Raw genomic sequence first — 24,655 nt, 5'->3', positions numbered from 1 at the left:
GCAGAGGTACTACAGTCCCTTGATCATCTTTGTGGCCCTCTGCTGGACTCTTTCCAGCATGTCCAGTTCTCTCGTATGGGGGCTCAGAACTGGACACAGTACTCCAGGTGTGGCCTCACCAATGCTGAGTAGTGAGGAAGGATCACTTATCTTGCTTATGTCCTTCTGGCAATATTTTGTCTAATGAGCTCAAGAATACTATTAGCTTTCTTAGAGGCATTTGCACGTTACTGACTCATGTTCAGCTTGGTGTTTACCCAGATTCTTAGGGCCTTTTCTGCCAGACTGCTTTCCAGCTTGGCAGCCCCCAGCATGCGTTGGTGTCTGGAGTTGTTCCACCCCAGGTGCAGAACTTTACACTTCTCCTTGTTGAACTTCATGAGACTTTTGAGATTCCAGCATTCCTCCTGGTCTAGGGTCTCCCCTCTCTCACAGTCTTGTCTATCACCTGCAAAGTCCAGGTTGTTCTTGGAACTGGTGCCTATAGTTTGATAGTCCACCAGTTAGTGAGACTGAGGGCATTAAATCCCAATTTAGAAATCCTCAGTCAGATAACCCTGTTGGAATAATATTCCTACATCCTCGTATGTTCTCATAAATTAGTGTTACCCAACAGACTTGTTTTCCATCACTGCCTGCCTTATTATATTTGTTGTCTTGGAAAAGGTCCTTGACCAGATAGCCTTAAAAGAGCAGACGTTCTCCTGCATACCCTTACACTGAAGACTGAAAAAATTAAAACAGTACAAGTTACGAAGAAATCAACAATAAAAACAACAATAAAAACAACATCTAAAAGTTAGAAAATGTTAGAAAATACATGAGCAGACTGGATTTTGGAAATTAAAATAAGTCTGATATAGGAGTATTGAAGTCCTCAAGTATGCAGAAAACATCTTCAAAAAACTAAAGAATTTTCTTAGTATTTTTCTTCTAGAAACTGACAAATGAACAACTAAAAATTATCCATATATTTTTCTTCATGTATTTTGTAGGTACTGAACTGGTTAGTGATGGAATTCTGGCTATTCCTTTGAAGATACATATTATACCATAAAAATGATGTTATAAAACATTTTTGCAAGGTTAGGAAAAAACAGATATATCTGAAATAATAATATATAATTATCCCTTAATGAAACACATACTATAAACATTAATTTCCTATTACCACATTTAAATATACTGATAAATATCAGAAGTATTTTTTCCTCTTAATGTTTTAATATCTGACTACTTTCTCTTCCTGTCAAGTTATTCTAAAAAAATCATTGTGGACATTAATCTCCACAAATTTTATCCCAGTTGTAAAAAAAAATCCTTTATATAGATTAGCTGATTTAATAGAAATGTATCCATAAGCAATGTTTGAAGGTAGCTAGCAAGCCTGAAGTCAGTCTCTCTTCTGACATTAAAAGTTTTATTCATTCATTTATTTATTTATTTATTTATTTTCTCTGAAAGGGAAAACATGAAGTAGGATTTTTGTATATCAGATGAAACTTTATGTCTCTAAAAGTAACTACTAATTTCTATAGAACTTCTTTTCCAAACAGTGTTTTGATAGATATCCAAGAGAAGAAGGAGCAGAGGCTTGGCTCACACATAACCAGGCTCTACTTCAGCAATTTAGAACAATACTTAATAATGCTGACAGCTATGCTGCTATTTCTTTTTGGATGACTAATGGAACCACAGACTCTTAAATGATATAAATGGGCAAAGATGTAACATTTTTAAGATGAAAACATTAGTAAATTTCATAGAAAATGTGACCCAAAATAGAATCCAATTAATTTCCTTGACAGAGAATTATGCCATTGTGTTTACCTGAACTGTTTACTGCAACTCTGCTCATTTATTTGCTAAAAAATACCTCTGGCTATGAACTTAGGCAGTATATTTGCCTGTAACTTCAATGCATATTCTAGATATTTAAGCTCTGCACATTCAAAGTTAAATTACTGCCATAAGTTAAATTAGTTATTATTAGTTAGTTATTATTAGTTAATACTGCCAAAGTTAAATTACTGCCTTATGAAAAATCACAAAGATTTTAATAGAAAACAGTAAGATTTCTTCAGCCAGCCTATGGAATTTGTGACGGAAGTTCATGAATAGCAGTTTTACAGTGTGCTTTAAAAGACTTCTAGAAATTGCCCATTAAATTCAGCATGACTTTGTATTTCACATGAAATCTGTCATGTGATTTTCAGTGTTATTTTTTTCCTAAGTAATAATTAGTGTTTACATTAAATCTAGTTTTTCACATATATAGAGTCTTATGTTGCAAGAAACTTTATACAAAAATCATATTTGAAATGATTACTTATTTACTCAGTTTTTCATGAAGTGTTGTAAATATTGGATTGGTATATACTTAGCTGATTATTGCAGCAGTCATTAATAAAATCAGGATAAAGCTCTTAAAGAATAAATATAATTGATCTATTCAAATTCTCTGTTTTGTTTCATAACAAAAAAAAAAGTGAACTATGATTTTGCTGTGTACTAGGCTACACACAAAATAAACTTCAAATTCTCATTTTCTATCTAGAGTCTTGACAAGAAATATATGGATGTTTTCCATACATCTAAGTAGTTTTTACCTACTAGGACTGTATTGAAACCTGGACAAGCTGAATCTACACAAACTGTTACCACAGTATTTTCACTGATATAATATTGAACCAAGACCAACCGTGTTTAATAAAAATCAAGGTTTTATTTTTGTGGTAAAGCAAATTTACCTGGGAATGTACAACAGTAATGTCGACTGAGTTCCAGTGAACATAAAAAATTTCTAACATTCATTAATTTGTGGGAGAGATGTAAATGCATTGATTAACTATGCTAACAAGGTAGCTGGAAATATGATGTTCAAACATATGTAAAAATAATTTTGGTCTTACTGAATTCCTTACAGCAAAGATCATCTTTCTGTTCTGCACCTGTAAACTGCTCAGCACAGTAGTAATTTTATGAGTTACTAAAAAGTTACTAAAATAAAGATAAGGACAACAATCATTTTAGGGTAATGTATTGATGCCCATTGAACATTATTATAAATTAATAAGAAATGCATGGATGAATTACTTTTTATAACTTATATATAGTTCAAATAGACATTTTTTAGAATCCAAAAATACTGGTATGTAGTATTTCGATAAACAGTGGTACCTCTTTTATCCACTAATATGAAGTAATGGTGATGCCTTTCTTGTGATATAATTCCATTTATTGCATTATCACTACAGAGTAATTGAAATTACTCTGCACATAAGAGTATAACTGAAAGTCTGATAGCATTTATCCTAATCCAAACCGAGTTTCAGTTGCATTAGAAAGTCTGTAAATGTAACAGGATTGGATTTACTAGCAGATGATGAACTAGGATCTGTTTTCAACCAAGCACCCGAAACAGCTGACCTGAGTCCCACAGCAGCACTCAGAAGAAACAGTGAGTGACAGTGGTGGAAGACTCTGCTGCAGGGGCTGCCTACAATCTGGGGAGCTTTGCTGCTTGCCCAGTCTCATATCCAGAACATTTTGGAGAGGCTGCTGAGGCTTCTTGGGCCCTCAAACCTTCCCCCACTGCTGTTCTTCAACGTGGGCATCAACTACATGTTCTGGGGAACCATGGATCCCATTGAACATGATTACATGGCTCTGGGGGTGAGGGTCAGTGGTATGGGGAACCATGTAGTTTTCTCTTAAGTCCTGCCAGTGAAGAAGAAGGGCTTGAGGACTGAAAAGATCCTGGACATCAACACCTACTTGTACAGTTTGTGCTGACCAGAAAGACCGAGGTCAGCACAGCTTTTGCTGACCATGGCTTTTACATCCATGGGACTTTCTTTGAGGATCAAGGGTTATTAGGAAGTGAAAGGATCCAACTGACCAAGTGGGACAAAAGAATTTTTTGACTACAGTCTCATAAACATGGAGATGAAAGCTTTGAAGTAGAACTGATGGGGAAGGAAGGTGATGATGTCCAGCACATGTATTCCAGATAAGAAAGAAAAAGCAGATGAGATGAGACCTGCAAACAGAATAAAAACGCCTTATGCCTAGCAGCACTGGTCCTTCTGGGAGACTTCAACCACCCTGATATCTGCCAGAAAGACAAAACAGCAGAGCACAAGCAATCCAGAAGATTTCTGGAGTGCACTGATGACAACTTCCTAGTTGCAATCAAGGAGCCAACCAGGGAGGTGCTCTGCTGTACCTCTTACTTATAAACAAGGAAGAAACTGGTGGGTGTGTGAAGGTGTGGTGCAGTGTTGGCAATGTTGGCAATAACATGGTGGATTTAAGTATTCCAAGAAGAGAGAACATGGGAAATAGCAGGATCACAACCCTGGACCTCAGAAGAGAAGACTGACACATTCAGGCATCTCCCTGGAAGAATTTCATTAGCCCTGGAGAGAGGACAGCTCCAGTTGAGATGGTTGACATTCAACGATCACCTCCTTAAAGCTCAGAAATGATCCAAGTTGGCGTGGATGAAGTCAGGCAAAGGCAGCAAGAGTATGCCAAGTATGTTCATACAAATATGGATGAACAAGTTGCTTCTACAAAACTTAAATAAAAAAGATGAAGCAAGCAAGAGGTAGAAACAGGGTCTAGTCACCTGTGTGGAATTTAGAAATATTGTCTGAGCATGCAGGTATGGGGTTAGGAAAACCAAAGCCTACCTGGATCTGAATCTGGCAAGGCACATGAAGGGGAAAAGGGAAGGCTTCTATCAGCAGCAAAAGGAAGACTAGGGCAAATATGGGTCAGCTGCTGAATAGGTCTGGGGACCTAGTGACAAGGAGCATAAAAATCACCTAAATCACCTAAATCAAATGCCTTCTATACTTCTATCAAATGCCTTCAAATGTCTTCAATGATGAGCTCAGCCTTCTGCTGTCCTTGACCCCTGAGACTATTGGGAAAGTCTGGAGCAAAGAAGACACATTATACTCAGTGGTGGAGGATCATCTTAGAGAACATTTAAACCAACTGAACATCAGGTCAAGGAGACCTGATGGGATGCACCCACAAATGCTGTGGGAGCTGGCTGATGTCACTGTGACACCATTCTTGGTTATTCTTAAAAGGTCATGCAGAGTGAGAAATTCTAAGTTTCTAACCAGTGTGTATAAATAGCTGATGGGAGGGAATGAAGAAAAAGAAACTACATTTTTCTCAGTAGTTCCCCATGACAGGACAAGAGGCAAAGGACACAAACTTAAATACAGGAAATTCCACTTAGACTTAAGGAAAAAATCTGTACTTTGTTCATGGCTAAATCCTGGAACAGGCTACCCAGAGAAGGTGTGGAGTCTCCATCCTTTGGAGATATTTCAAGCCAGACTGGACAAAGCCCTGAGTAACCTGCTCTAGTGAGAAGTTGGATTAGGCAATTTCCAGAGGTGCTTCTCAACCACAAAGAGTTTGCTATTTTATGAAAATTCATATTGAAGGTTTTAGATTGCTCTCCTTTTGTATTGTATGGAATTCCATTACTTCCTGTGAAATTAAGATTGTCCCAAATAGGCCTACTGTGGCACTTCATTTAGCCTGCAAAGCAAGTGTGTTCCAAATTCATGAACATTAAAACCTATGCCACAGAGTAATAAGGGTTTATTCTACCTGACCTCCCTCAAGAACTCTAACATAGAACAAGATCATAAATATGCACAGCATGGCAGATGTCAAGCCTTATGAAGACATAAATATTCATCAACATATGGAATTCTTAGCTACCCACTGAGACTGTTTACATTTGAACAAGGAAATCAGAGCATTCTGCCCACATGCTTAAAACATAATTCATAATTTGAGAAATAATTATCACGCAAGAAAAGCTTTATGGCTGTTAAAATATTAATCCCTGTGGGATAATTCAATCTTCTCATTGTAATGAAGTGTTATTTGAAATAAAACTAGAAAAGATGTTGAGGAGAAAGGTACTTCAACTTTGAAAGTAGGTTTCAGGTAATTGTAAAGGTTCTTAAAAGTTATCTGTGTTCTTTAAAAGAAAAAAAAAAGTTCTTGAAAAGAGAAGTTTAAAATGGTTAAGAGGAAATTAGGCTAAGCTAAGAGTCAGCATTCTTAAAATCCATTCCTATCTCAGTTACAATACTGAATACAAGCAAAACAAAGTCATAGTCCATATGTCCATAAAGAGATAGCTTTATGATTGCTTGTCATCCCCTGCTTTAGAGTCTGAGATGTATCCAACAATTGTAGATCAACTCTAAGCTGATTTCTGTTCTGAATTTAAAGCTATTTGTGACCAATTATGTTAGGGACAATTTGATCCAGAGAACTCCCTCACAAATTTTCTTTTGTCTGTTTTAGGCACTCCTTTGGATTATATTTAATCAGTTTTAATAGGTTTTATCCATAGTGGTAAATTATCTAAAGTTGTATCCAAAGTTGTTAAAAACAAAAACAAAAACAGGACAAAAGAAAACAAGAAGACTAAGGTTCCAGGCTCTGGAAGTTAATCATCTGCTAAATTATCTTAAATTTACATAGCAGTCCCTTGCAGAATTTTGAGTCAGATCACCTAAAACTCTCCAAAATTATATATGAGCACAGCACATGTTAGCAGACACTCCCAGTAGAAAGTTTACATGTGGCCACTTGGTTTCAGAAGATAGGAGAATTTAACAATAAGTGTGCCTATAAACTTGTATGTTTGGTCTCAGTGCAAAAGAATAGCCCTGGTATGTGAAATATATGTGAATTGGTATGAGGGTCATACAGATGACCCTCGTCTAAAAGCAATCCTCCAAATTCCATCCCAGAGTTCCTGCCCTCTCTCTAGTACCGGTAGAGGTGACCATCTGACTTCAAAATGTGTTAGTTTAGGGAGCTAAAATATTAGAAGATTGTATAAATTATTTCTAGGTTATTTTTCCTTCTGGATTTTTCTTTGAATCATCTGACTTTAAAGGACAATGACCAAAGTTCAGAAAAAGTAGTGGAAATGTTTGTGGGAACTGCAGATGGAGAAACTGGGCCACCAATTTTAACATCAGCTACTTTGTAGACTTGTTCAGCTGCCAGGTGAAATTGCATTCCCATTTTTTTGTTTGTTTGTTTTTGTCCACTTCATAACAAAAATGAAGTGAAAATGAATTGAAACTGTACCTGTATTCTTGGCAGTTATGACACAGCTTCCATGACTACTTTCTTCAGGTTTTAGACCACTTATAGAAAAATCTCTAATCAGCCAGCCTGGAGCTTGATGCCTTGGGCACTTAAAGGTTAATTCTTTTCTTGCCTATTCAAGCACCTGGTTGACTGATTCATTTCTTGTTATGTGTAGTAAGAAATTTACATTGCATATTGCATAAGATGTTAGCTAATCCTAACACATTACATAACGTCTAGTGTGTGCATTCATGAGTAACAAACTAATTTCCTCAGTTTACTGCAAATTTTAGTGTTTCCTCTCACAACAGTTCTGTTTACTATAACTAGTGTGAACTATGAGTGCACAAACCTTCCAAGAATAGGCCCCTGAAAAATGTGTACGTTGTTAGTTATAGTCATAGTCTAACTCTTTCCAGACTCTGTTGGTTTCCAGACTTGAGTCTCAGACATGTCTCAAGACACTCAGACTTGCATCTTTGCTGTTTGACTAGTATTAATAAACAGTATCTCTTCTTTTCTCCACATAGTTTTAGATTTTCCGTATAGTTCTGTGCACTAAGTAATCAGTACCCTTATGAGAAATATCCCAAAGAAACAGAAGGGGTAGTAATGCATGCAGTACTGAAAAATGTCTTCTAAATATAGACAAGAGCCAACAGATGAGATTTGAAGGAAAGTATTTTTACTTAAACTTAGCCTGCAACATAAGTAAATCCTCCAGTAAAAAACTTTATTTATTTATATTTTGTTTTGGTTTTCAGAAATAGAAGAGAAACCTAGATCAAATTTTCTTTAGGAGATGTCCAGCCTTATTTCATCTCTTGTTCTTCCAAAGGGTTTGGAAATATACCCATGCTTCAGAAGACTTAAATATTCTCAGAGGCAAACAATTTATCTATTTATCCATCCTGCAGCAATGAAATCTCTTAGCAGAGAGGAATGTATCATTGTTGCTGTATGACTGGCATGTTAAAAGGTTTTTGGAGTGGAATATGCCAGAGTACATCATACTTTTAAGTGATATATGTCAGCTGCAGAATATATTTAAGGGTTCACTGGCAGCAACAGAACGAAATCTAATGCTGCAGGACGGAGAAGGAACACAGATTTTTACCTGTAGGCAACATTATGTAGAAGACAATTTTAGATTGGACAAAGAAAATGACCCATTTAGCAGAAGCCTTTTACATAAGATAATTTTTTGAACATTTAAACCAAAGATATCTTAGAATCAAGTGAGATATGTTTGATTAGGAATCTGAAACCTAACCCCACCATAAAAAAAATAACTAGCAATTTGTCTTTTTCTCTGAAACTTTTATCATGTGAGCATACATTGCTATGCTTACTAAATGTGGCTTTCTACTAATGGCTACAAACACAGTACATAGAATTAATGTTCACCTGGCAAAGATATATGCAGGTCTCTATTTCATCTTGTAAATGGGGTTCTTATTACCTGTTTATCTGCCTCCACATAAGTTAGTGGTTGTGATTTTTATTCTGTCTAGAAACACTTGATACAGTTTTGGACACTAGTCAAACAATTTTTATCTTTTTTTTTTTTTATCACATTCAGACTGGAATATATGATTACAGATTATTTCTGCTGTTTAAATATCTTGCTGATTTTAATATAAAAAGCTCACAATAATGAAAAACTTATAATCACTATATTCAGACAATTTCAAATTTTCTTAAAATATATTCATGTATATCTTCTAGACAGATTTTGAATTTAATATAAAACTAGAATACAGAAGAAGGTTTTACATACATAAAAATCTTCTAAGTTCCTTTTATTTTCCATGGCACTTTTAAATCATTTATATGTTCATGTATAAGGCTTCTTGTTCTATGATGATGATGAAAACTTGTTAATAAGCAGAAAGTTAATTTGTAGAGGATCTGTCTGAAGTCCTTAGAATAGTAACAAAAATGTCCCCAGAATATAAATTAGAACAATCTCTATTTGCTTCTACTTTTGATCTCCAGCCCAAGGCCAAGAAGATTTCTTGTATTCAGATCATTAGAGTTATACAGTAAATCTAGTACTCTGTGGACCATGTATTTAATAATAAGCATTTGACCTCCAAGGATGAAAAATAACCTTGCCATGAATAGACAAAGATTAACCAACTGGAAATACAATAAAGAAAAGTGGAAAGAAAAAACAACAACAACAACAAAAAAACAACACAACACCTGCTTTATCACTTATGCAGATTTTTGAATACTCTTTAACTTAACAACAGTTGGTAGAAATGCTGGGAATAACTACAATGCCATACAGGTTGAATTATTTTAAGCACCAGTGCTTGAAAATAACAGTATAAATGTAGTTCAGCTGCAGTTTTTACCTAGATTGCTTTTCTCAGATTTGCTGAAATGTATAATGGTTAAACATTCTTCTTGTGACTTTACAGATCCCTGCTATATGCTCTCAGATAAATACATAATAGTTTTTGTTGTTGGTGTTGTTGTTGTTTTTTCTCTAACTGTGGTTGAAATTGTCTTGATGTTTTCACTTATTGTTAGCATAACGGAAAAAGAATTATGAAATGAAGTGTTATTCTAAAGTCATATTCTGACATTAAATGATCTGTTTAGTGTTTTTTAATCCATTAATACACTGATTCATTTAAACCTCTATTATCGAGTGCATAGCATAGTCATAAGAAACATGCAGATGCTTCATTTTGGACCTGCATTTTTGTTAAATCCTCACGCATCTTTCAGAGACCACATATGGACGAGTGCCATCTCATTCACCTCAGCATAAGGAGTTCAAACAAGAAAAATAGATGTTAACTAAAGTAAGAATTTTACCTGAAATGAAATATGAGCAATGTACAGGACAATGAACATGTCAGCTATTGATGGATTTCATAGGCTGTGGAGTCCATGCACACTGCCTTAGTGCACTGAGCAGAAACACCAGCATTATGAGATTCTTTCTGAAGTTACAAATGTTGCAAATGCAAGAACAGAATTCTGCAAAGTAATGATAAATTAGTTATATGTGGGGCTGATGAGTAACTAGATGGTTAAAATAATGAAAAGTTGAATGGCTCCATTTTGATTCCTTGAAAGTTGTTTGGTGTTAAGGGCCAGAATTTTATTACTTCAAAAATTATAAAAACCTCACACCCAAAGAAAAAAAAAATCTAAAAAAAATCAATTAGTTTATTGTTTTCAAAACATTCTGCCTAAGGCACTTCTGTCAAGCAGAAAAATACATTTCCCTTCTAACACAGCCAGAAAAATTTGGCAGGTGTAAGACGACGAAAGGGACTCAGAAGAATAAATAATATTTTCTAAATCTTGCTACAAGTTACTAGCTGGTGTTTCAGAGCTTTCTATTATTTATTATTATTATCTTTTAAACTGAATACAACAAATTTGTTAGTTTATAAATAAATTTGTCTCTACATTAAAATTCTCATGTCTTTCTTTGTGCTTACTTGCCCACAGCCCTCTATGAAAACATCTCTCCCCCAGACTTTTGTGCTTGTAGGAAAACAAAGTGAAAAACTTCCATAAAAACACAGACCTGCATGCATGCATACCCACACTACAACACACACTTTATTTACACTACCAGCTCCACATGTAGGCTGCATATATATAATTTTATATATTTGGAAATTGATTATTGTAAAACATGTACTTAGCAAATATTTTAATATATCAAGCAAAGTACTCAGAAAGTAATAAATCACTTTCCCTAAAATTGTATTTAGATATATGAAGTCAAGTTTATTTATATAACTCTCATAGCAAGGACTGAAGAATTCAAAATTTCCCTTAATTCTAGGTCCAAATAATATATGTTAAGTAAATTTAATCATTAACAAGATTTATGTGAAAAAAAAAACAACAACATGAAAATAGGTAATTTAAAAGCAACATAGGACAGCAGACAACAAGACTGAAAAAAAATCAATGGGAAATTTTAAATATTCTCTTAAACATCAGATTAAACTATTATTGCAAATAGTGTTTACATAGGAACAAACACAAATATAAAGTTAATTTAGAGTAATTCCTCGGACTATTGGCAAGCTCTGTTAATAATGTACTTATTACTTCTACAGTCATTTCATCTGGTATGAGATTAACTTTCTTAATAGTAACCCGTGGAGGACTATGTTTTAGATTTATGACCAAAACAGTCACAGGCGGATGTTTTATCTATTGCTGAGCAGTGTTTACACAGCACCAAGGCCTTCTGTTTCTCACATCACCCTGCCAGTGACGAATCTGGGGGTGCACAAGAAGCATGAATGGGCACAGACAGGACAGCTGATCCCAACTCACCAAATGGATATTCCATACCATATAATGTCATGCTCAGCAATAAAAGCTGTGGAAAAGAAGGAGCAGGGGGACATTCAGAGTTTTGGTGTTTGTCTTCCCAAGTAATCATTATGCATGATGGAGTCCTTTCATTTAAATGGCTGAACTTCTGCCTGCCACTGGCAAGTAGGTAACAAATTCCTTATTTTGTTTTGTTTGTGAGCACAGCTTTAGCTTTACCTATTAAACTATCTTTATCTCAACCTACAGGTTTTCTCACTTTTGCCCCTCTGATTCTCTTCCCCTTCCCACTGTGGGGGGAGTGAGTGAACAGCTAAGTAGTGCTGAGCTGCCTACTGGGGTTAATCCAAAACATCTTAGTTGGCTGTATTATGCTTTTAAAGTTTAAAATGCTCATATCTTCCACAAACAAGAACAGAAACTTCCTTTTCTCCAGTTTCTAAACGGGATAAGATGAAAACAAATATCTACATTAATACACACACACAAAAAGTATTGGTTATTAGAAAATATGTATCAAAATATAAGAATATGCCAGATAAATATAACTAACACAGTGATGCCTATTCTGAATAAGCAACTTAAAGTATTTAGCAGTAAGATGCATTGTGCATTATGAATATGATTGCAGCACTGAATTTCAAACATGGAATATACTATTACATATTAGGAACTCTTGGAAAAATCTTCCAAAAGTCTTGCAAAATAGTTTCCTTCTCATCTCACCCCATTAATTCTTGTTCTGTTTCAGTATGTCTCAAAGGGTACATTCCCAATTTTATGGCATTAGTTTTTGAAGTAGGAGAAGGAATATGAAGGTTTGGTGCATTTTTTTAGACACAGAATACAATGTGTTCAGGCCATGAAATTTTAACACACACACACACAAAAAGGAATTAATACTTTCTTAAACTCTAGAAATGTTTAAAAACATAATTTTTATTTATTTTATTCTTTATAAAATAATATTTTACCTCAATTACAGCCTTTTATATCCTCCATTTTAGTACCGGAGGAACTTTAATAAAGAGTACATCACAATCTATTATTTTGTGGGAGCAGTAATTTGGTCATTTACATCAAATTTATATAATTTACAGCATATACATAAAAATGTTAATTACGTAGTGTTTTAATGACAATAAAAACAACTAAGCCTTAAAAAATATGGTATAGAAATGGGAATTATGTGACCCATTTCGTTGATTTGGCAATGTATAGACCACATAAATATGTTGAAAAAGTAAAGATAGCAAAAATGTGTACATTTCATACCACAGGCAGCAAATTAAATGTTATTTAATAATGGATCTTCAATTTTTAATGCAGCAATTACACTGTAACTGTTGAATTTACAGTTTTTTATTTTAAAATACACACCTGAAATCAGTGCAGAATTATTGAAGTTTTCAGATCTTCTTCAGATTCTAGTTCCCTTAGCTCCAGCCTACTGTACTATATATGAAGTTCCTCTAGAACCAAGGAAATCATCAGTCTATAAATGACTTTCAGTAGAAGGGTAATGAAATAAATTACTATCCTTATTCCAAAAACAAACAAAAAGACTACTATACAGCACTAGCATACTATTTAAACCAATGCTTGATAACCTACATTTCTTTCTGTATTTTTTTCTTTTAAAGAAAAAAATCTTATTTTTTCTTAAAAAGAGAAAAGTGTTTCAATATATCACCGTTATAGGACATGATTTTTATTATCATTGCCTCACTTATTTCATGTGATAGAGTAATGGTCTAAATAAGTCTGTGAAATATGAACAAAATATTGTCCATTTGCCATTTCATTATTCCTCATATCGGTACGCCTATTTTCATTTTAAAACCTTTGTTGACACTAAAATTATCACCCAATGATGGGACTACAGGTAAATGAATATATTTAACACATCTTTAACACTGAAAGTAACCAGAGAAAGAGATTCAAATTGGAACTTTTAATTGAAGTCAGATAAGAAGTAACATTAGAATGGAATTCACTGAGTTGAAAGGAACCAGCTGAAAAGTTTCAGTTACCATATCAAAGATCCTGTTGACCATAATCTTATTTTTATGTAGGCTTACCCATGAACTCTGAAAGCTCCTAAGATAGGAATTCACAGCTAACCTTATGGAAGAAGTTTCTCTGTTATGAGACAAAAGAAAAGTTGCCTAAGGAATCTCTCAGGTACCTCTGGAATCAAGTTTCACATAGCTCGGGCCAATTTGGTGATTCCCAAGAGTAAATTTCTGTTCTTCCTTCCAGGAGTCTCCACTGCTTTCTGCTCCTAGACTTATCCTATTTTCTTCTTTTGCACCAACTCCAGCTCTCATTTTTTTCTGTTTTAAGTAAGCCAAACAACCAGATAAATAAAAAGCAGAACAAAAGTAATTAGCTTCTGACCAAGTTAGCAATCTGAATTGGCTTTACTGAACAGATTAGAATTTGTACTGAAGGGAAAGAAAGATTGCACCTGGGTCAGGGCAATTCCAAGCACAAATACAGGCCAGGTGGAGAATGGCTCGAGAACAGCCCTGAGGAAAAGCATTTGATGAAAAACTCGACATGAGTGGGTAATATGTGTTTGCAACCCAGAAAGCCAATAGTATCCTAGGCTACATCAAAAGAAGCATGACCAGAAGGTCAAGGGAGGTGATTCTCCAACTTCAATCTGCTTTTGGGAGACCCCACCTGGAGTACTTCATTCAGTTATAGGTTCCTCAACATAAGAAGAACATGGACCTGCTAGTGAGACTACTAGGCTCCTCTTCTTAAGAAACTATTAAAACTACATATCTTGAACAGGGGATATCACTCTTGTCAAAGTGAAAATTGCATATAAGTTTTTAAAGAAATAATTAAAAGTATTGGTCTGATGAAATTTTAAGGGAGTCTTAAATATTTTAGAGAACTTCTAGATGAGTTCCATTCTCTTGCAATTTGGAAGTGAAAGATTATATTAATAATAGCTGTAAATGTGGCTTGATTTAGTAATGTTTTTTAGATCTCCCATGAAAACACAGAATATCTGATCTTATATTTCAAGAATAAAAAATCCTCTTTTATGCTTCATATATCCAGAATTCCTCCTATCCTCACCTGAAATAAGCATAACAGAAAATTCTGTTTCCCGTTTACATTTCAATGGTGCTTCATAAAAAATAGTACCTCGTTAAAACTCATATTACAAGTATTTGCAATACCTGAACAAGTCTACGCTCCTATAAATTCAGAGAGAAAGTTCAATTATGGCAGTAAAATATCCAAGTACGCGCCATTTGCAAAAGCCTCAGGAGACCCAAAGGAAAGAATAAGGTAAGATCACAAGATAGTGACATCTAAGAAAGAAGGAACTCAGATCTAAAACAGAGATACCTATTGAAGATCAGATAATAAAACTTGGGTGAATATAGCAGGCAGTTCTGCTGAGCTTTTCTTTAAGTCTACATTCATTTGCTCTAACCTTGTTCACAATCATTTGAAAAACGTATTTCCTTCCTACAGATATTTAGATGATATTTTTTACTTGAATTAGCTGTCATTGAATACAGTTTTCAGAGTGTTAGATAAAGCACTTACAGTTGAGGGCTCTGCTCAAGATATACATTGCACTTAAGGACACTGTTCTTAGCATAGAGAGAGACAAAATAAGCAGAATGAATATAATTGGACCATTGCACTTAGAAGGATTCATTTGTATAGGTTGGTAATTCAGTTCCAAATGCATGAAAACCCAATTGTATTTTGTGTGTAATAGAACATGGCAATTGCCTAAAGAAAGTGAAGAAATCTTTGTTTTCTGAACATATTTTATTTCTTGAATAGTTTTTTTTTTGTTTTTCTGTTTTTTTTTTGTCATAGATATAAGAAAATTCAAACTTAATCACTAATACTACTATATAAAATACATAGCTTTTTTTTTTTTTTCTATGGGATTTAAATGGTCAGCAAACAGCATTGCCAAGCCTAACACTTTACAGAAAATTTCTTGTCATGCTTTGTTGCTATTTTTCTCTGGGAAATGCTAAATCCCTTCCAGATTTAGATTAATTTAAATATGATTCCATAACAAGACATGGTGCAAAAATTCATCTTGATAGTTCTCTTAAGGACCCTAACTGGTTCATGTGTTATGCTGTGTTGACAGTGTCTGTGGTCTGGAAGAGAAAAGTTTTCTGAAAAGATAGCTATCTTCTCTGAAACTGTAAGTAAAATACATATCATGTAATTTACACCATCAACAATGAAGTCAGACAACCAGAAACAATTCACACAACTGACTTTAGATAATTATCTTCAGTTGATTCATGGCAAAGTACCCCAATTTCAAAGAAGCTATGATTTAATTTTAGACATCTTATTTGAAATAATCTGGATAGTGATCTGTAAAAAAGACGGTTTCAAAACTCAAAATGTGAACTCTGCAAATGAAAATTAATAAATAAACAAATAACTCTTTAAATTTGAACAAATATATATATATATATATATTTTTTTTTTCAAATGTCTTATATAAAGTTCCAGAGCAAATACAGAGCAGGACTGGATTTTTTTTTTAACAGTCATAATTAAAAAATAAATAAAAATCTAGCTCTCAGAGACCGTAACTTCAACCTCCAAAGTTTTCTTTCTTTGATCTCAAATAAAACGCCAGGATGCCGTTGGCCTTCTCGGTCACTTGAGCACGCTGCTGGCTCATAATCAGCTGGCTATTGACCAATAAATACCCCCAGATCCATTTCTGCCAGGCAGCTTTCCAGCTGTTCTTCCCTTAGCCTGTTGAATTGCATGGGGTTGTTGTGCCCCAAGTACAGGGCCCGGCACCTAACCTTGTTGAACTTCATACAGTTGGCTTTAGCCCATCAGTCCAGCCTATCCAGGTCCCTTTGTAGAGCACTCCTACCTTCAAGCAGATCAACACTCGCGCCTAACTTGGTGTTGTCTGCAAATTCACTGAGGTTGCACTTGATCCCCTCATCCAGATCATTGATAAAGATATTGAAAAGAACTGGCCCCAGTACTGAGCCCTGGCAGGACACCACTAGTGGTGCATTTAATTCCATTCACCGCAACTCTTTGGGCCTGGTCACCCAGCCAGTTTTTAATCCAACAAACCGTATACACATCCAAGCCTTGAGCAGCCAGCTTCTTCAGAAGCATGCTATGGGAAGTGGTGTCAAAAGCCTTACTGAAGTCTAGGTAGACCACACCCACAGCCTTTCCCTCATCCACTGAGTGTATCACCTCATCATAGAAGATCAGGTTGATCAAGCAGGACATTCCTTTGATAAACCCATGCTGACTGTGCCTGATCACCTGGTTGTCGTGTAAGTGCTGCATGATGGCACTCAAGACAATCTGCTCTGTGAGCTTTCCTAGCACAGAGGTCAGACTGACGGGACTGTAGTTTCCTGGATCCTCCTCCTGGACCTTCCTGTAGGTGGGCATCACGTTTGCTAGCCGCTAGTCACCTGGGACCTCCCCTGATAGCCAGGACTGCTGATAAATGTTGGGAAGTGGCTTGGCAAGCACTTCCGCCAGCTCCCTCAGATGGATTCCATCTGGCAAAATGTCCAGTGGAGTACCATCCCCAGTTGGCTCACTCACCAGCTGTGCCAGGAAGTTATCTTTAACACACTCTAGAAACCTCCCAGACTGTTTTCTCTCTTCTGTGTTATATTTCCATCAGATATCTGGTAAGTTGAAGTCCCCCATGAGAACTAGGGCTATTGAATGGAAGACTTCTCCCAGCCTGTTTGTAGAACATTTTGTCTGCTTCTTCAGCCTGGTTAGGTGGACATCTGCCTCATTGGTCTTCTCCCTGTTTCCTACCCATAAACATTAAACCCTGTCATCACCATTACTATTCTCAAGGCAATCCAAATGCTCCCCAACATACAGGGCTAACCCCACTGCCTCTCCTTCCTAGCCTATCCCTTCTGAAGAGTTTGTAACCATCTGTAGCAGAATTCCAGTCATATGAGCCATCCTACCAGGTTTCGGTAATAGCAACCTTGTCATAGCCCTCCTGCTTTGCAGTGGCCTTCAGCTCCTCTTGTTTGTTGCCCATACTGTGAGCATTGGTGTAGATGTACTTCAGTTGCGCTAGCAATCCTGTCATCATTTTGTCGGGAGAAGCCCTAAATCCTGCAGGCACTTTTGTTATTTACAACCCATCAAATGTCCCTTGTGCCTTTAGTGCTGCATGGCTCTTCATCCCCATCAGAAGTCCGATGGACTTTGCTGGTACACCGTCCCTTAACCATTACTATACCACCCCCAGGCTTGTCTCCGTCAAGCCTGGTTTTATCCCTTTCCCCTTTCAAATCTTGTTTAAAGACCTATCAATGAGCCCTACTAACTCCTGAACAAAGATCCTTTTTCCCCCTTAGAGACAGGTGAACCAGCAGGCCTGGTGTTTTGTAAAATGATCTGTGATTAAAAAAAAAAAAAAAGTTCTGCTGGTGACACCAGGCTTGGAACCAGATAGTGATTTGGTGGCTCTTCCTATTCCTCACCTCATCAATCCCTGCAACTGGAGGGATAGAGGAAAACAACACCTGTGCTGCTGACCCCTTAAATAGTTGTCCCAAGGCCCTTAAGTCTCTTTTAATTGCCCTTGGACTTCGTCTTGAAGCTTCATCACTACTGCCTACCTGAAAGATCAGTAATGGGTAATGGTCCGAGGGCTGAACCAGGGAAGGATGCTTTTTCTTTACATCCCTAGTCTGGTCCCCAGGAAGGCAGCAGACATCCCTATGCAATGGGGCCAGTTAGCAGAACTTCGTTCCCTTCAGAACGGAGTCTCCCACAACAACACGTCTTTTTTTTTTTTTTTTTGGTGGGAGCTGTTTTAATGCAGGACACAGGTCAACATGACCTCAGATATACCATGTTCCTCAATATTGTTCAGAACAATCTGCAAAGCTTCATACCTATCATGCACAGGCACCTGGGAAGGTGTGGAAGTCCCTGAGGGGACATGCCTGCTCTGCCAGGCTGGGATTGTTGCCAACGCCCTATATCGTCTAGGTCAGTGCTTTCAGCTGAATGGAGAGAGAAACACCTCTATTGGGTGTCCCTTCTTCCTATTGGGCCTCTCTCAGGGAAGGTAGGGAGTGAATCCAGTAGTCTTTCCACCTCTCAGACTCGCAGATACTTAAGGAGTAACTTTAATTGCCATAGTACACATTAAAATGTTAAGTGAAAATAAATAAATAAAACAATTTTAAATATGTAATGACTTAAAAGAGTGGTAGATCAACTTTTTTGAGAAATACTTGTTTTCAAGACCTATATGATGTTACCAACTTGTCTTTATTTTTTCTTTAATTTTCTAACACAAACTGGCATAGCATGTGGATTTTTCCACTTGTTTTATTTCTCTGTAGCTTGTATTCTCTTTCTTTTATGAATTTTATCTTTGTTGACAGCTATGCTTCCCTCTGTGGTTTGTCTCTACCTTGTAAAGAAAAACATTTGGTTCTGTAGTTAAGTCACCGGGCATTTATAAGAGGGCAAAAGAGCAGAGATATCTTACTCCATCTTCCCCAGTGTTATGGATTTCCTTCATAAAGGTGATTGTTGGTTTAGATGTTTTTTGTTTGCTTGCTTGCTTGCTTGCTTGTTTTCCTAGACTATTCCTTTGTTATTTTTCTTGCAGTTTGAAAATCCATTCAAAATTATTTTCAGTTTGTATTTGGCTTAAACCTCCAGTACCTTAATACAGAGGAAAATGATAAAAGCTAAACTCTAGCAGAAGCATCAACAGAAAAAATGGATTTAACTAGACCTTTGAAAATAGTGAGATTATCATTCTTTGCATCCATAGAAGCATCTTAAGTACTATTCAAGAAATGAATCTCTTAAAGAAAAATTCTTTTGTCTCAACAACTGGGTGAATTCACATGAATGAGACAAAAATGGAATTGCAAATAACCTTGCAAATGAAATCTGTCAGTTCATTTAACTGTCACTTCTGATCATTTTATAAGTTTATTTGTGAACATTCAGTATTTCAGTTTCAATTTATAACAATCACAGGCAATGGAAGGAACCACAGGGAAGAGTACTAGTCTTCCCATAACTTTGTGTGAGATTAAAATAAGAACAGAAAAATAAAACAAGAGGTCAGTCTTTCTTAGTGTGTGTGTTACAGGCTAGCACTCATCACTTAAAACAAAGAAACACACAAAAACAAGCAAGCATTTTTCAAATAAATTGATAAGCAGGTTAAGACTGAACAATATTTATACAACTGAGTAATGCCAATATTGCTGATCATAGACATTATTTACCAGGTATTCATGACAAGCAACCATATAGTTGTTATATTTTTAGACTATAGGAAACAAATGTAAATAATGAATATATTCGCTATGTCACAATCAAAGACAACTATTTAACCTGTAAATAGAGCACTCAGTTAATCTGTTTTATATCACTCACACACATTGATCATCAGTTACTAGTACTTATAATGATTATTTCTAATACTACATATGAAACAAAAAGGATGGTATACTTGTGCATCATCAAAGATCAGAGATCTTTTAGATCATCGCTGTGCTTTGCTAACAGTCATATTTAATGACTGACTTATGGTCTGAGGATTGGGTACTGTTGGGGTACTGTTGTTCCTGTTTTGAGGACTGAGATTCATATTTCATGGGATATTTTTACACATAGGTGTAGCATTTCTGAAATGCATATTTTGCCATCTAATTTAAATAACAAGTAATAAAATTAAATATAATGCACATAATATAATCTACTGATTACCAGAATGGAAAGACTAAACATTGTTCTTTCTATCAATTAAATAACAATAATAACAACTTATCCACCTACTTTTTTCTTTGTGACAGACATATTCACTGACTCATAAGAGTATTTAACAACAGTCAGTGCTAATTTTAGTATGTAGTATAGTAAAGTAAGGAAATTGATTAACAAATTGTTAATCTGTATCTGCAGTAAAGGTTTCTTCTGAAAATTGTTGAATGTTAAGTTCTGTAGTTTTCTAAATATGTTATTCAATCTATTCTTTGAGCCTAAGGCAGAGCCTGTCAGGCCTTGGGACATGAGCAGTCCCCACAGCAACTTCCCCCTCTCTCTGGGGAGCTTCATTCCCATGACTGCCCCTGAGCAAAGCCATTCTAGTGAAGGTAACCAGGTTCAGCCAAGAGTCCATGTAGTCAAATGAGTCCAAAATGCTGAGAAAGGTCCAAGGTTAAATCAGGGGTTTAAGTTTGCCAGGTAGGGTCCATATTAGGATCAGCAAGGTTCATGGGCAGGCACAATGAGCCCTGTAACACAGCTCACACAAAGATGTGGTCCTAAGCCTAAAAACAGCTCCTGAGCAGCTCCTCTGATGTGGTTACTCACAGCTCATCTCCCAGCAGGTTGATCCAGGTTATAGCTGTACCATATTAAAGTTGGCTTTGAGCACAGGCAGCAAAACACAGACTGTAAGTGAAATAGGTTGCAGTGCTTATTGGACAGATGGAGTGCACTACTGGCAAAAGTCAGTTAAGTCCTTACAAGCAATAAGGTTCTTGAGAGACATGCTTCTTTCTCACTGCCTAGCCAAGAGTCTCAATCCCTAACAGGAGGAAGAATGCTCTCTTTTCTAGCCTCTCTTGTCTATGCAGATTGTGCATCTGCTCCAGACAGACAGTATTTCTCTGGTGAAGTAAAAAGGGATTTGGGAAATTCTCTCTATACAATTAAGCTGTGTGTCTGCATGAATATCTCACTACTAGAAAGAAAAAAAAAATGAAAAAAATGCAATTTTTATAGCGCACAAAAGCAACGGCCTAAGAGCAGTTACCCTGGGATAACAGGTAAGTACTGAATAATGTTTTAATAGACAGTCATTGATAATAATTGTGAGACGTGTGTTATTTAATATTACATTCTGTAAAAAAAAAAAAAAAAGTTATTTTAATTCTTATAGTATTAAAAAAAGAAGTAGCCTTTGTAAATTATCTATACACATAGTACTTTGATACGGAGATGTAACTGTTCTTTCTCTAGGATGCTGTAGGTTGTAGGGGAGGGGTTAGTAATTAAAATAAATAAATAGTGTTTTTGCAATTCTTTTAATATACTTTAGAACATTATACAATGTTTTCATAAAGTTATGACAAATGTATCCTTAAAAAAAAAAAAGTTCGATCCTCTTCCTTTTCAGTTTGTTTGAAACATATTTAATAATAGCAGTTCATGCATGAGTTATGATTTGCAAGTTTCTATTGCACTGTATCAATGTGACTGCTATATTTAAATATCTAATATGAACCAATGACTCACGAGTTTGTTAAATCATTATACCTCATATTTCTTTTTGTTCTGATTCTCATTATCTCAATGTTTTCAATGATGTGTTCTAAGGCAAGAACGTTGCAAATGCTCATTTTTTGTAACCTTGACTTCTATTTAATAAATGAGTGTTGCTGTCATTCCTTAAATATGTATTCAATTGTTATGTTCTAAAAATATGTGAAATTATAATAAGTGAAGATAAAACATTTCTTTTTGTAGGGTTGTGATAAGTTTTTGCTTATTATTATGGAAATTTTCCTTCTCCAGTTTGAAATTAAAGGGCACACCCCAATCCTTAGGCACATCTATGTGAAGAAAGGTTTTTCACTCACTATTCTGTTTTTGCCTTGGGCAAAAGGGAAAGAATGAAGCAAGCTCTACAGACAACATATTTTTATGAGTACTTTGTGCGGTTTGGGGCACCACAATATAAGGATATAATACTATTGGACACTGGTCAAAAGGAGGGCTATGAAGATGGTGAAGGGTCTAGAAGCCAAGACTTATGTGGACCAGATTAAGTCATTTGCTTATTTCAGCCTAGAGGAGACTGAGAGGACACCTCATGGCAGCCTACAGCTTCCTCATGGCGGGGAGTGGAGGGAGAGGCACTGATTTCTCTCTGGTGACCAGTGATATGACCTGAGGGAAAGGCGTGAAGCTCTGTCAGGGGAGGTTCATGTTGGACATTAGGATTCTTCACTGAGAAGGTGTCTAGATACTGCAACAGGAACCCCAGAGGAAAGCACCAAGCCTGCTGGAGTTCAAGAAGCATTTGGACAACACTCAGACACGCAGTCTGCCTTTCGGTTGGTCCTGTGTGGAGCGAGAAGTTGGGCTAGAGGATCCCTGTGCACTTGTAGCCCAGAAGCCAACTGTATCCTGGGCTGTATTAAAAGAAGCGTGGCCAGCAGGTTGAAGGACGTGATTCTCCTCCTCTATTCTGCTCTTGTGAGATATCACTTCTCACAGGAGTACTGTGTTCAGCTCTGGGGCCCCCAGCACAAGAAGGACATGGACCTATTAGAACAAGTCCAGAGGAGGGCCACAAAGATGATTAAGGGGCTGGAGCACCTCTCCGAGGAATAAAGGCTGAGAGTTAGGGTTGTTCAGCCAGGAGAAGAGAAGGCTGTAGGGAGACCTTATAGCGGCTTTCCAGTACCTGAAAGGGGACTACAGGAAAGCTGGAGAGAGACTCTTTGTCAGAGAGTGTAGTGATAGGACAAGAAGCAATGGCTTTAAACTAAAAGAGGGTAGATTTAGAATAGATATCAGGAAAAAATTATTTGCTCTGAGGGTGGTACCCTGAGCTGGTGGAAGGGGATGGGGAGCAGGATGTGGCCCTCACTATCCACGAGGAAATGGTTGCCGACCTGCTACAGCACTTGGATGTACGCAAGTCGATGGGGCCGGATGGGATCCACCCGAGGGTACTGAGAGAACTGGTGGAGGAGCTGGCCAAGCCACTTTCCATCATTTATTGGCAGTCCTGGCTATCAGGGGAGGTCCCAGTCGACTGGCGGCTAGCAAATGTGATGCCCATCTACAAGAACGGCCAGAGGGTAGACCCGGGGAACTATAGGCCTGTTAGTTTGACCTCAGTGCCAGGGAAGCTCATGGAGCAGATTATCTTGAGTGTCATCACACGGCACTTGCAGAGCAACCAGGCGATCAGGCCCAGTCAGCATGGGTTTATGAAAGGTAGGTCCTGCTTGACGAACCTGATCTCCTTCTATGACCAAGTGACGCGCTTGGTGGATGAGGGGAAGGCTGTGGATGTGATCTACCTTGACTTCAGTAAGGCTTCTGACACCGTTTCCCACAACATTCTCCTCAAGAAACTGGCTGCTCGTGGCTTGGACCGGCGTACACTTTGTTGGGTTAAAAACTGGCTGGATGGCCAGGCCCAAAGAGTTGTGGTGAATGGAGCCAAATCCAGTTGGAGGCCGGTTACTAGTGGAGTCCCCCAGGGCTCAGTGCTGGGGCCGGTCCTCTTTAATATCTTTATCGATGACCTGGATGAGGGGATAGAGTGCACCCTCAGTAAGTTTGCAGACGACACCAAGTTAGGTGTGTGTGTCGATCTGCTCGAGGGAAGGAAGGCTCTGCAGGAGGATCTGGATAGGCTGGACCGATGGGCTGAAGCCAACTGTATGAAGTTCAACAAGGCCAAGTGCCGGGTCCTGCACCTGGGGCGTAACAACCCCAAGCAGAGCTACAGGCTGGGAGATGAGTGGTTGGAAAGCTGCCTGGCAGAGAAGGACCTGGGAGTACTGGTTGATAGTCGGCTGAATATGAGCCAGCAGTGTGCTCAGGTGGCCAAGAAGGCCAACAGCATCCTGGCTTGTATAAGAAGCAGTGTGGCCAGCAGGTCTAGGGAGGTGAGTGTCCCCCTGTACTCGGCTCTGGTGAGGCCGCACCTCGAGTATTGTGTTCAGTTTTGGGCCCCTCGCTACAAGAAGGACATGGAGGTACTTGAGAGAGTCCAGAGAAGGGCAATGAAGCTGGTGAGGGGTCTGGAGAGCAAGTCTTGTGAGGAGCGGCTGAGGGAGCTGGGGTTGTTTGCCTGGAGAAGAGGAGGCTCAGGGGAGACCTCATCGCTCTCTACAGGTACCTTAAAGGAGGTTGTAGTGAGGTGGGGGTTGGTCTATTCTCCCACGTGCCTGGTGACAGGACGAGGGGAAATGGGCTAAAGTTGCGCCAGGGGAGGTTTAGGTTGGATATTAGGAAGAACTTCTTTACTGAAAGGGTTGTTAGGCATCGGAATGGACTGCCCAGGGAGGTGGTTGAGTAACCATCCCTGGAGGTCTTTAAAAGACGTTTAGATGTAGCCCTTAGCGATATGGTTTAGTGGAGG

This window comes from Anser brachyrhynchus (genome assembly GCF_964034855.1).
Source record: "Anser brachyrhynchus genome assembly, chromosome: 2".
NCBI lineage: Eukaryota > Metazoa > Chordata > Aves > Anseriformes > Anatidae > Anser > Anser brachyrhynchus.
Note: the sequence above shows the minus strand (reverse complement) of the source record.